Genomic DNA, 14,947 nt, shown 5'->3' with positions numbered 1-14,947 from the left:
GGTTGCGGATGTGTGGCAGAGTTTCTGTGTGGGATTTCTAGATCACAGGAGGCTTGAGAGGTTAACCTAGGACAAGGTGCACTGCCCTTTCCACACAGCACACTCCAAAAGCTCCTTCCTTAGGAGCTATTTCAAAGTAGTGCACACTGTATTCTGATGCATGTTGCATCAGAAAAACGTCTGAAAAACAGGATCATTTGCTGCTTCTCAAATCAAATAGTCCGGGTATTCACCAAAGAATTTCTCAGTGTTAATTCATGAACGACAGTCAATAGTATGACAATTCAGAAACATGAATAAATAAGAGAATAATTCTAAGTTTATATCTGATAGAAATCCCAACTAAAAATAGTTTGTTTTAAAAGGAAATATGTTGAAGTGTATCAAAGAATCAAATGTGAAATTACACATATTCAAACGTCCTTACAATCATTGTATTCTACATATTATTTTCCTCCTTAAATATACAAATACTCTGGAAGCCAGGTGCTGTAGCTGCTACTTCTCTCACTGCCATGTTGAACAGATTTTCATGAGAAATACAAGAAGATGAGCAATTTACCAAGGTACAAATTATCAAAATGTATACCCGCCTAAGATAGTTATCTCTCTAATGATCAATATGTTGATAGACAAATTCATTGATTTCCATTATTCTTTAAAACTTATGTTTTACATGTTAAATTGAAGATCAATGTTTTAGGTTTTACTACATTTTTTTAGTTTTTAAATTATACTTCAGTGTTTGGGTCAATTATTTTGATGAAATTCTCACTCTTAGATTTTACAAAACTATTTGTATTTGCTTTTGGTATATGTCCCACTTTTTAAAAAATTTAGATTAAAATTATCCCAACCACCTTGGAGTAGTGACATTCTAGATTGGCCCCCAAATTCTTTACCCTGGGATGTCATGTCCCATCTTTGAATGTGCAAAGGACTATGAACATGGTGGATTTTGTTTCTGCGAATAGCTTCTTGAAGCCCTGTTGTGAGAATGACCTCATGAAGACCTTCTAGGGCCCTTAGAAGGCAGGTGTGAAGACACGGCCCAGGTATCAGAGTAGCTGAGGAGGCTGGATTGATCCAGAAGGTCCGGCCTCGGGGTGCTGAGCCCTGTGACCTGGGTACAGGAGCCATGCTGTGCCTGAGCTTTGAAGAGGGAATGGTAAGTGGGTGAACTCCGTTCTCTGTGCAGGGGACTCGTAAGGAAATAAAAGAGAAATAACTTGTTTGCATGCCTCTACAGGGTGGAAGGTCTGAATCACTGCCCAGTGCTCTATCAGGCATTTCCAGCTCTGTCGCCCTGACCTCCCCACTGTGAGCTCTGAATCTAGGGAGAAAGACAAATAAATAGATAAATAATTATGACATGACTAGTGACACACTGAGGCTGAAGAGTTAAAGAAGGATCAATCAAGACTTCTGAGGAAAAATCACATTTTACCCTAAACAGCTAGCCAGGTCCCAACAGAGCTTCACAATGAAACCCAGCCATGTCTGAAAGCCCTGGTACCATGCTGCACCTCAGACTGTGGGAAACAGAGAGGTCCTCTGTGCTGTGTTTGATCAATGCACTTGCTTGTGTTGATGCCTGACAGCAGTTAAATCTGGTAAAAAACCAGTGTTTTGGAGAGGACTGTGTTGCTCTTGAAAGAATTCTAATGAAGAAAGGCAAAGGAGGTCAGAGGAACTCTCAGTCCAAGGGTGTTCTACTCAACGACTTTTTAAATATTTATCTTATATAACTCTATGTCTTCTAGGTCATGAGGAAGTATATCATCTCTTTTTTATTTGTTCTAATTAGTTAGACATGACAGAGGAATGCCCTTTGACATATCGCACATAAATGGAGTATAATTTCTCATTCTTCAGGTTGTACATGATGTAGAATTACACCACTTGTGTAGTCACATATGTACGTAGAGTAATAGTGTCTGATTGATTCTACTAATGTTTCTAACCCTATATCCCCTCCCCTCCCTTCACTCCATATAATTTAAAGTAAGTCTATTCTTCACTACCTCCCCCTTATTATGAATAAGCATCTGTATATCAAAGAAAACGTTCAGTCTTTGCTTTTGGGGAATTGCTTTATTTCCCTGAGCATCATCTTCTCCAACTCCATTCATTTACCAACAAATGCCATCCATTTTGTTCTTCTTTAAGGCTGAGATATATTCCATTGTATATATATGCCATGATTTCTTTATCCATTCATCTGCTGAAGCACACCTTCTCTTAATGTGATTTTAAAATGACTGGAGGCATTGGTGTGTTGAGGCAGATAGAAATCATTTGAGAAATTAAAACTTACATGGAAAATAAATAACATTTTGGAAGTTCTACAAAAAATAATTGTAAGAGGAAACAGAAGAAACAGTTTTGAAAATGTAAGGTACAGAAAGAGAAAGATATATATATATATATATATATATATATAATACACACACACATACACACACACATATACACACACACTATGGAAAACTTGGATCTTGGCATCAGACACTGCCATAACTTGAATCCATCTAATTTTATTCTAGATATTCTTATTGACTTGGACCCTGTGCCAGCCACATCAGTGTTGCAGAGTATGCAGGTACAAATAAATGTGATTATTACCTACAATAATAAAACTATGTTTCACATATGGGGTGACACACAAGCTTGGTATACAGAAGAAAGATACCACCCCTTTTAAGCATAGGGAACTTCTTCCTATAAATTGTGGCTATTGCAGGAAACATGGATTCCAGAATTCACCAAAGTTTCACCATGAGTTTATATACACATATGTATACACACACACATACACACACACATATACACACACACTATGGAAAACTTGGATCTTGGCATCAGACACTGCCATAACTTGAATCCATCTAATTTTATTCTAGATATTCTTATTGACTTGGACCCTGTGCCAGCCACATCAGTGTTGCAGAGTATGCAGGTACAAATAAATGTGATTATTACCTACAATAATAAAACTATGTTTCACATATGGGGTGACACACAAGCTTGGTATACAGAAGAAAGATACCACCCCTTTTAAGCATAGGGAACTTCTTCCTATAAATTGTGGCTATTGCAGGAAACATGGATTCCAGAATTCACCAAAGTTTCACCATGAGTTTATATACACATATGTATACACACACACATACACACACACACACGTTTCTTTACTTAATAAATGATATTAAGTCATAATATTAGGGGCATGTGACTTTAAACACTGCTCTTAAAGGTTTTTAATGTTTCATACTTTCACACTAGACATTTTTATTAGGAGGCTAAAACAAACCTAATGGTTGTGGAATACTACATCACTAGCAGTGTTGATAAAGATGACTTAAGAAGGTCCCTTCTTAGAGTGACTTCATATAATTAACCAAATGAGTAACCGATGTCCCAAATTTTAACTATTACCTAAAAGTCAAACATATTTTTGACAAATGAAAAGGAAACGTATGAATGCACAAAATGTATAGATGTAAAAATTTGTATACAAATATCAAGAAGAAATAAATCTCTGTGTGTTGTTTCCTTTTTTGTTGTTCTTGTTTGTTGGTGCTGGGGATTGAGCCCAAGGCCTCAGGCCTCTGACTACAGCCAAGGTCCATTCATGTCATTCAACATGAGATGCTTCAAGAGTCAATCAGTCTTCACATTGCGTGGGGTTGAAATTCTCCATATAGAGAAGTTAAAACTTCTCTTCAAGTCTATGAAGCAAGAAATTTCTGGAAATATTTGCTTCAGTATTAAACCAAAAGCCATCAAGTTCATTACATCTTCTAGACAAATTTGAGGACTACTTTTCAAAAGCAAAATTGAACACAGGATAATAAAGTCAATTACATATACTTAGACTCATTAAGCATACTAAATAGCTACAGATTTAATTCATCCTCAAATGACATATTTATGAAATAAAACTTCCAATTGAAGATGCCAGACTGATTGCATCAGAGTCTCCTCTTGTCTTTAAGGTGCCCTGGTCAGTACAGGAAATTACCAGCTCTGTTTATCACAGGCTAATAATGACACAGAGAAGGTCTAGATCTTCCGGTTGCATGACAGTTTAACACCTGTCTGGAACCTGGAAAACAAATGTGGGGGGGGGGGGTAATTGGTTAAAAAGAGGTGGAGCAACTCTGTCCCAGAGGAGTCACAGAAAGGTCTCCCTGTCACACTGGGCTTCTAGCACGTGGGGCAAGAACTGGAATATCCTTCTCTCAAGAAGTAATACCTATGGAGGGATATGAAAATTGCATGGATGAGCCCATTCCATAGACATTTCTCCAAGTCCTCAGCCTGAGAAGTCTGTGGCCAATCAGCTGACCCAGCTCTTGACCAGGTCAGCTTTTTATGGTCTGGTTGACTATGAGTGGGCCAAAGAGAACCGCAGGCCTTAGTGCCGAGCCCATAAAATGAAAGGAAACCCCACTCCCAGCCCACCAAAAAGGGAAGTTAAACACTCAGAGAAGCACTAGTGCTTTCTGGGAAAGAATTTCTCTAACATCCCCCAAACGAACCAGAATATCATTTTTGTGACTCAGAGGGACTTAAGAACACATACATCATGAGACAGGAGGCCGGGGACAAGGAGCTCTCGGGTATTAAAAATATAATTGCCATAATAAATTAAGAGATTGCTAAATAAATAATTACAAGTTGGATGAATGAAACTGAGAATATCATAGAAATTTGGAAATAAAAATAAATGCAGCAAGCTAAACTTAATCATTCCAAGGGGAAAATAACTGTGTAAAAGTGAGACAAGCACATCTTAGAATGAGGACCCTCAGGACCACTGTGCACTAATGTGCCATGCGTAGGACTTCTCCAACGAGGTTCAGCTTCTAAGACCAAATAGAAAGCATGAAACATGGAAAAGATAATTTATGAAGGTACGCAGACATTAAAAGGTATAACCTTAAGAAAACACATCACAAGCACATCACAGGCCCAAACAGTGAAGGAAAGACAAGAGACGGGAGGACATTTGGAGATAACTTTCTTTTTCACAAAATCAACAAAAATACTTAGGAAGAAATAGGCAGCTCTCCAGTGCCTTAGCTGTGAAAAGAACCCACCCAAAGCAGTCAGCCCTTGGTAGGTGAAGCTTTCCCAGAGAAGAAAATATTCATTCTCCTCCTCATTTGTCCTTTCTAATTGGATTCCCGGGCCAGCTCAAGTCCCAGCCAGCACCTGCTGCCTGACAGCAACAGTTCCCATGTACGGGGACTTGGCTCAGGGTCTCTTGATCAGTGTGATTTTTTTTTTTTTCCTCCCAGGCCAGGTATTAGAGTTCTAAGTCACTGTCACAAACACTAGTAGGACATATAAGACGATATGGCCTACTAGAAAATACTAATGCAAGCTTGCTCCTTTGTTAAATGAGATTAGGTATTTTCATAGAGAAAGGCATGTCTTGTTAAAAAAAAATGCTTTATGAAAAACCTTTAACCATACTTGTAGAAATTAGGGTGATTTTGTAAAATCTTCACTTATTTTTAAAACAATGTAAATAGAAAAGTTCTATGGATGTTGCTAAATTCAAAGTTTTAATACAAACCCTTCCCTGGGGTAGATGGATAATGGATTGTTAAGTATGTGCCCCTTCTTTTTCAAATAAAGTTCATACGCAATCAGTGTGCAATTGTTTACTGGTGGGAAGTCTGTTGTGGAGAGTTGGCGTATGGCACTGGTGGGTTCTGCAAACCACGGGGCATCCCTCCTGCTCTCCTGTTGAAGGAGCTGGGCGGAGCCCTGTGTCGGAGGAGCTGCCCAGTGAATGAGCACGGGAGCCAGTCAGCCTTGTTACTCCTGAGATTTTTGGTTCATCCTCTTTTCTGTATGACACACGACACCTTGCGGCAAGATGTGCCTTCTCCAAAAAGGAGCAAAGAAGCTGGGGACTTTAGAGAAGCCCAAGTGCCGCAGTCTGGCTGGGTACAAAAATAACCGGGATGTCACGAGCCTCTTGAAGGTTCAAACAGGAACTACTTTATTGCCCGAACCCAATGGGAACACTCTCGAACTCCACAGAAACTCCTTGAGAACTCAACGGGAACTCAACAGGAACTCCGCCAGAACTCAAAAGTAGCAGGCACCCGAGGCAGCAGGAGCCACCCCACTGCCAGACAGCAGAGGTTTATATACACAACTGAATACACAGCTTGTTTCATCATCCAGTTACAGCAATCAGTCATTATCTTAATAATTATACACAGCTTAACTTAATTATCATCATCTTAATGGCTGGCTGGCGTTAGTTCTCAACCACTCCTTCTGGCAAAATGCCAGGCGCCATCTTGACTTGCTGGTGGCTCTCAACACCCAGGAACCCTTTGCACTACTCAGAGCGCCTGTCTTTCCAAACAGAGAGAGCTTTGTTAGGAATCAGGGCATCCTTGGGTCAGCTGGGGCAGGTGGAGGAGCATATTACATGATGTATGTTTCTATTTATTTATTTTATCTATCTATCTATCTATCTATTTATTTATTTATTTATTTTTCAGTACTGGGGATTGAACCCAGGAGTGTTTTCCCTCTGAGCTACATCCCCATCACCATCCCCAGCCTTTTTAATTTTTATTTTGAGACAGGGTCTCACCAAATTCCTGAGGCTGGCCTCAAACTTAAGACCCTCCTGACTCCGCCTCCAGTCTCTGGGATTACTGGAGTGCTCCACCACACTGGGCTGGGAGCCTACATTTCTACTTATCCACAGGTACAGTATCCATCCTGCAAACTAAAGAATATTCTTGGTGGAAAACTGCCAACATTTAAAAAAAGGTAAGTTCAATTTCCACAAGGAGTATGAGTAGAAATTGAGTTCAAATAGTATAATAACTATGTATCCATCAAGTGGTAATGAATATAAGTAGAAAATTGTAAAAATATTCATTCCCATAACTTAATGCTATAATTATGTAAATATAATTAAACATAACTTTCTCGTTTCAGTGAAGCTTCATGAAGACATTGCATAGAAAAATTTGATAAAACAGGTGCTCAGAACACTGAGCAAGATATTGAGGTGATTATACACTTTCCTAAAAGTGCTCTAAGTTTCTTTCAGTAACTGTGACTTAATACACAAAATATGATTTAGAAAATGATTAGGTATGATGTAATCCTGAATATCCAGGGATTGGAAGGTTGGTCCTGAGCATGTCTCTGAAATGCTGTGAACATCAGTTTCTTCCTCTGTGAAATGGTGATTAATAACACCTACATTCTGTAAGTTTATTTAATGTTAATTAGTGCCTTTGAATATTAAAGAGCCTGGAGATACTATTTAAACCATAAGTTTTAAAGAATTTTCTATTTGTCAATTAATAAAGCAAGCACAGAGCAGAAGGACATTTATGCTATTCAACTAATAACCAGGTGCTGAATCATAGGAGCAAACAGTAAATTAGAGATGGGCGAAGTTCGATAAGTAACCAGGAGCTGCTGATCATGTATTATCTGAGAAGCAAAATAAAGATTTTGAGTTAATTCCCCATGAGCTGGGAAACCACTAGAGGATTGTGAACACAGAAATGATCCAATATGACTCACATTTTAACAAGTCTCCTCTGTATGCTCTATGGAAATTAGATTTTTATACTATTTAGTTTGGAAGCTCATGATATTGTACAAATAAGAAACAGTTGGATGGGAAAGTAGAAGCGAATATACTGAATATTGGGCAGTTCAGATTACATATGGATTTTAAAGTAGGGTTGATAAAATTTGCTCATGTGTGGGATTGAGAGGCAAGACAGATAACAGGAAAATATCATGTTACATTATTGTCACATGCTACTGAAACACTGGATTCTTGTTACCTGAGGGGGAGAAACCCGAAGTATATTTTTAGAGTGGAAAATCAAGAGCTCATATTGGGATATTTTTCTTTGAAAGATGCTTTTAGATGGATTTATCTCTCTCTCTCTCTCTCTCTCTCTCTCACACACACACACACACACACACACACACACACCCCTTGTCAACCCTTGCAAAGTCTTCACTGTACATCCTGGTACTTCTGTCACATGTAAGTTGACCAGAAAGAGCTGTTAAGACATGCCTGAAATATTGCCACCTCTGCATTTCAAACCATGACTAATCCATCCACATCCCATATCTTCCAAGAGTCTCATGAACAGCTCTCAGAGCAAAGAGGAACTGTGATTGATCTTTGCCACAGTCTATGCTGCAAGATCTGCAAGCCACTGTCCCCACAGGAGTCCCCTGAGCTGTTCTCATGTTGCTACAGCTTGACTGAGTGAATGTTTTTATTGTCTCTGCTCCTTCCAGAATGGGCTGAATCAGGATCATACTCCTGTAGCCTGCACTGCAATATTATTGTCACCTTGTTACTGTCATGGACAGGAGCTTTTCCTGTGCGATGAGCATTGGGCTGTGGTAACTCTTCCATTGTTCATTTGTCACCATTGAGACAAGTGGCCTCTGACTCCTTCTATTTGTATTAACACCTCATATTGGATACTAGATTCATCTCACCAAGGACAACTTAAAATTCTAATGATCACTTTAAAATTCTTGACATAATAAAATTGTTCGTTCAGAGACACAGAAGGGACAAGTCCACATGGGGATATTTTCTTTCCTATCTAAAAACTAATACTACGTAAAGGTGAGGTCACCTTATTTTGACCAACTGCAATAAATCTCACTTGTGTGCATTGTGTGTGTCCAAGTGTGTTTGTGTGAGTGTGTACGTGATTGCGAAAACGGGTTCTTTTCTAATCTTCCTCCCATCCCTGTAGAGGAAAGATAATTGCATTTACCAATGATAATTTGATATTTCTCTGAAGCGAGCTCCCACTTGCTTCTCCTGCTACTTTCTGGTTTTCTTCTCCCACTCTCTCCCTTCTCTAGGGAAATTGTGAGGACTTATTGATAAAATGTTTATTTTCTGTCATAACGTGTCTATCTTAAGAATGTCTAGTTCAGATAAACAGCTGACGTTTGAAAAATGATCTAAAAGATTATTAAACTACAATTTTTTTTTTCTCAAAACACAGACCATATGAAAAAACAAACAAACCAATAAGAACAGCAAACGCACCTGAGAAATGTAACCTAGTTCCTGCCTTGCTTGCTACTTTCCAGATCTCTGGTTGGAACAAAGAGTGAGAAACTCATAAACCTATTTTTAATAGTCTCTCTAAGTTTATGAATTTAAATTTTCATGAATTTTATTATAAAATTATGCAGCTTTATATAATGGACCTAAACATACAGAAATTATTGGACAAATGAGAATGATCAAATGGAAAAGGCTCAGAGGATACTGGTTCTTTTCCACAATTTATTAGATAAAATTAATGCCAATATAAAATTCCAGTTTGTTCAATACCAGAGGTGAGATTTTCATGCTTTCAACTGTCTGAATTGCCTATGTTGGTTCTGAGATATTAATTAGTTAGTAGTTGTCTCACAAGTATTTCAGATGCTACATATGGCAACGTTGGGAAACCCCAAGCCTACCCTTCCATTTGACCCCAGCATCATGTTTGAGTCCCCAAGGCCAGCCTCAATAAACTCAGAAAATACAGTCACAGTTACTGGTTTTACAAAACCAAAACCGACAACAGATTACAATCAACCAAGGGAGTAGGACCACAGGGTGAGCCCAGGAGGCACCAGACAGGAGTATCCAATTGTGCTTTGCCAATGAGTCACGTGGATTGTGCTTTTTCCTCCTAGAATTCTGTGAGGCCATACATGTGGAATATTACCCACCGGGAAGTTCACCAAAGCTTCAGGCTGCACAGCTTTTCCCAGAGTCAAGTGGATATTGTCAACCACCAATGGAGCTGAACTGGGTCTCCAGCCCTTACAAAGTTTGGGCTGATACCATGTGGACAAAGTCTCCACCAAAAGTCACAGTGTTAGGATTCACTCTGTCCCAGCTTCAGCTTCCTAAAGAAACAAAGGCACTTTTATTAGAAGGACCCTTGCTTCTCTACTGGAGCAAGCATTATGCTTTACTGAACAAATAGACAAAATTTTCTCTAAATAAAATTTTAATATTGGACCACTAACATTAGCTTAAAGTCAATTTATTCTTAAAAATTTAGAATGTGCAAATACTTTGGGGTGATTTTACATTTCTATTAATTTTATCACATACATGATGTTAAAAGATATATTTAGTAAAAGGGTTACTATGGTGAAAAAAATTAGCATGTCCATCATCTCTCAGTGTTATCCATTTCCCTCCTTGTGCCAAGAGAGGTCATAATATTCTTGTTTAGCAAAACTCCTGAATATGGTAATGTACTATTTATTATTCACTCCAGTCCTGTTGTGCATTAGACACTTTGAATGGTTCATCCTCTGTACTTGCTACCATGTATCCTTATCGTAATGCAATGTGACTTAGCCTTTAAGAGGAGGAACTCCTGCCACTTGCCACAGTAAGGATGAACTTGGAGGACAGTTGATGGTAAGTGAGATAATCCAGACACTCAAAGAAAAGTATTACATGACCTCATTTATATGGGCAATCCCCCCCCACACCAAAAAAAAAAAACTCAGGTATATGTGAATAGAAAATAAAACTGGTTATCAGTATCAGGATGATGTAATATTTACACACAAATCTAAAAATATATATGTACATATTAAAATACATATGTGCATATGTATACATGCATGGATATGTATAATATGTATATAACATATATAATTTGTTATATGCAGTATAATACACATTTTATATGCTTCAGTTTAAGGTAAGAATTTTGGTATAAAATATGCATAATATGTTTAATGTGCTCAAAAAGCTAATTATATTTAAAATTAAAATAACTTTATGATTTATTACATAACTACATATTACTTAATCACAATGTTGTTTACTAAGATTACAAATTATGTTACAAACCATATTTTTATGATGTAAGAGATTTAAAAGTCTAAAAAATATTAAAAAAAACTAAAGAAAACTATTAAAATTCTGGGCCAATATTAATAAATTTGTTACAGTTAAAAATGAATGCAGATATTTTACTTTAAAATATTACTGTAAAATACAAAGAGCAAATAAAAGTTTTGTGTATGAAGTTACCAAGTTATCATGTTCTGTAGCAAAATATTTCTCATATTTTACGAAGTTCATGTTCTGAATAACTTCTGTTTTAGTTTTCCCATAATTTTCCTTAAAATTAAAACAATTATAACATATTTATAGCTGTGCTGCTCAGCTAATTCCTCTTGATTTTGTTTTCCAAAACCAGACTTGGATTTTCTCTTCCCACATGTTCATATGCACGTCAGAGTCTGTAGGATATTCTATTGGAGGTTATCTATAAGGTACAAAGATTTCCCACTAGCCATAAGATTGTTCAAGAAAGAAACAGAATGTTTTAAGTGCACAAAATAGAAGTTCAATGAAGACCCAGACTTAAGATTCCAGGTCAGCAAAGGGGAGAGGGGGCCACCCTGGTGTGACAACTATAGTACATTATGCAGATGTCCCTTCAGAACTGGGACCCTCATTTTCCCTGCAGCCAGGAGCATCAGGTCTGAGCTCCCCTTGTCAAAGTATCTTGCCCACCAGAAGCAGCCTCTGCCAAGGATCCCATCTTTCTGAGCTCACCCGCATCCAACCGGGGAGTGCAGATGGCAGAGGCGTTACACTCAGACACATATTTTCTAATTGTTTTATGCTCCATGTTTCTGATCTTGACTACTATCTATGAGTTCATAAGCATGTCTGAAGGCCAGGCTTTATAGATTCCAAATAGATATGCCCTAGCACTGATGGTCTTTTGGAAGACTTCAACTCAGACACTTGTTTCAAGGTACATCTCTGACCATTCTCCCACTCATATCAATAAATATTGGGCTAAGCAAAAATGAATACATAAGTAATCCTGAACTATTATGGGATTTTAAGCAATTAGTTCTTTAGGAATATGTTGCAACAATGCCAATATCATAAAAATATCCGTGTACCTAACGGGTCTTATAATTAATTCAGTGTCAATACTTCTTGTGATTGTGAGATACCGCAAAGCCTTTCTAATCAATAAAAATGTAAACTGATCATATGGACAGCATCGTTGACCACAGTGAGGCCCTTGATCATGCAGCAGAAGAGTCAAAGTTTTAAAAAGTTATGTCGTCAGGACTTGTCTCAAGTTTGAATCTTTACAGAAAAGAAATAAATTAACTGAAACTATACTTTGAAATCACTAAGATAAATGACCCAATTTCTTTCCTCAAATCAAATTAGGCAAATTTACAGCATCTGTCATGTGTTTATGTTTCTGCATCTCATACTGTGAAAACGCAGAGGTAGTGAAGGGGGTAGAGTTGAGTGGAATGGGCCAACGTTAAAAGCAGGAGCTTGGAAAAATAAAAGATGCATCAATTTCAACAGGCAAACAAAAATAACTCAGGAAAAACACAAAATGATTTCTTTATGATGACAACTTGCTTTTAGTGTTTGAATAAGTGAGGAGTAAGATTCAAGTTCATGAAAATAAGGCATCTTGATGTGAAACCAGAAAAATTAACATAAATTATAAAGAACAAATATGTCAGGATGGAAAGGAATGAATGTCAACTTTTAAGGAAACAAGATGAGTGATGAAATTGAAGCAACTGAGGGCACAGTTAATATTTTCTATTGGTCCTAGGCAGTAGAACTAGGGCATAACAGAAAAAAGTAGGAATTGATTCTGGTTTAACTGTCACATTAGCGTCACTCTGTGGCCTATTTTTTCCAACATTCACTCTGTAGGAGTAATAAGCAATCCCAAGAATCAATGTTTGCTTGCAGTATTAAGGCCATGTTGATGGTCAAGTCCCTTAGTGAAAGCTCATTCTTTTTAAAGTTTCAATAGGACTCAATCTAATAGAGTAATACCAAGGATAGAAATAAAATTCACAGAGTTTAGATTGTCTGTTGCTTACCCAAACCGCTTGTGCAGTATGAAGTACATACCACCAGGTATTATTAAATCATACTGAATAGGAATATGAGTAGGGAATGCCAAGTACATTGACCCATGAGACTTATTTCACTCATGTTTTATAGCTTTGATAATGATAAATTCAACATGCATGCACACATACACGCAAACAGTTAAGGTATGTCTTATATACTTGTAATGAAAAAATAAATTGATGCAACTTCTCTCGAAAGCTAGTAAAATATGTACATATACACAATTTCTAGGAATTCCACCTAGAAATCTGCCCCTTGGGTGACGATGTCCTGCATATGAACAATTATTTGTATAAGAATACTCAGCTACGTTTGTCAGCCCACATAGTAAAATTGAAATGATTCAGAGAAGATTAGCATGGCCCCTAGCAAGGATGATATGCAAATTCACACAACTTTCCATATTTTTACAGATAGATGATGGTAAAGGTACAGAGGGGTAATCAGGATGAAAAACTCATAACGTTTAGAGAACAGTGGTATAACCACAATTGACAACAATTAATTGTATATTTTAAGCTTCGTAACAGACATTTGAATACTCCCAACACACAAAAAAATGATAAATGTTTGAGGTGATGAAACTATGCCAATTCAAATATTATACTGCATCTCATAAATATTTAGAATTATTATGTCATTAAAATGTAAAAAAATGATAAAAAGAAAAAAGGGCCATATTAGTACCTAAGTACTGATTCAGAAAATGACCATTTATCCATGCTTTCCAATAAAATACAAAACTCATATCTTAAGAATAACCTGCTGCGCATGTCTGTATTATTTTGGAGGTAGTCCAAAATAGTGTCCAGACTATTTTTTAAGTTGAAGTACAAACAAGAAAATTTCAAATTTATGTACTAGTGAGTTCACTGCTTTACCAGTGTATAATTAGCATGCATCAAGCGATGTTTAAAGAGAGTTTTGATAGGTGCATACAGACATAAATTCACCAGCACCCTCCATCAAGGTAATGAAGGTACTGAGGACTCCCACAGCTTTCTCCTGAACTCCATGCATTCCCTCCACCTCACCCTCACACCCCACAAACACTCCTAGGCTGCCATTGACTTACTTCCTGTCACCATGGACTAATTTGCATTTTTAAAAAATTTGTGAAAATGGAGTAAAACATAGAAATTTTGTGTTTCACTCAGTGTGATTTTTATATCCATCTGTACTATGGGGTTTGTCAACAGTTTGTTTCACTTCATTGCCGAAGAGCATTCACTGTGTGGCTATCACAGAGTACTGTCAATTTACCCACCCACAGACATCCGGTCATCTCTTCCTCTTTTACATTACATACAAAGCCTATGTAAGCATCTGTGTGCTTGTAGAAATGTCTTTTGATTCCTCTTAGGCAAACATACAGACATGGAATATCTGGATCATATTAAAAGAATACCCTTAATATCTTATACCACTGTTCTCCAAGGTGATTTTAACACTTCACATTTCCACCAGCTAGGCAGGGGAACTCCAGTTTCTCCAGAACCTCACCAATACTTGCTCTTATTAATTATGTCTTTAATCTCAGCTGTCCTAATAGGTGTATGGCTGCATCTCGTCAGGCTTCGCTCTGCATTTCCCCGGGGGCTCACGACACTGAGCAGGCTGTTTGCCTGATTGCCAGATTCATATCTTCTCTGTTGAAGTCTACATTCAAGCCTTGTGCTCGGATGTGCATTGAGTCCTTTGTGTTCTTGTTTTGAGTTATAGATTTTATGTATTCAATGCACAAGTCATTCATAGTGCATACAATTAGTAAATACATTCTTAGACTTTTCCTTGTCACAACAATCTCTTACAGTATCTACCTGTTGGAAAACAGATAGTTCAAGTTTTAATGAAATCCTACTTAAGAAGTTTTCTTTTTTGAATCAAATTTTGGTAATAACTTCTGTGTCTGTCTCTGTATCTCGCTTCTCTGATAAGAGCATCAGCCCCTTTCAT

At 37.5% G+C, this 14,947-nt stretch overlaps 1 non-coding gene across 1 annotated transcript; it reads left to right on the top strand.

Annotated features, from left to right (window-relative positions):
- The first annotated feature begins 13,295 nt into the window (after positions 1 to 13,295).
- On the top strand, positions 13,296 to 13,400 carry LOC125617868. Its single transcript, XR_007348989.1, has one exon. It is a non-coding gene; the product is annotated as a U6 spliceosomal RNA (small nuclear RNA).
- The last annotated feature ends 1,547 nt before the right edge of the window (positions 13,401 to 14,947 follow it).

Source organism: Marmota marmota, unplaced genomic scaffold (genome assembly GCF_001458135.2).
Source record: "Marmota marmota marmota unplaced genomic scaffold, marMar, whole genome shotgun sequence".
In the NCBI taxonomy this organism is placed as follows: domain Eukaryota; kingdom Metazoa; phylum Chordata; class Mammalia; order Rodentia; family Sciuridae; genus Marmota; species Marmota marmota.
Note: the sequence above shows the minus strand (reverse complement) of the source record. Positions and strands in the feature narration are given on the sequence as shown.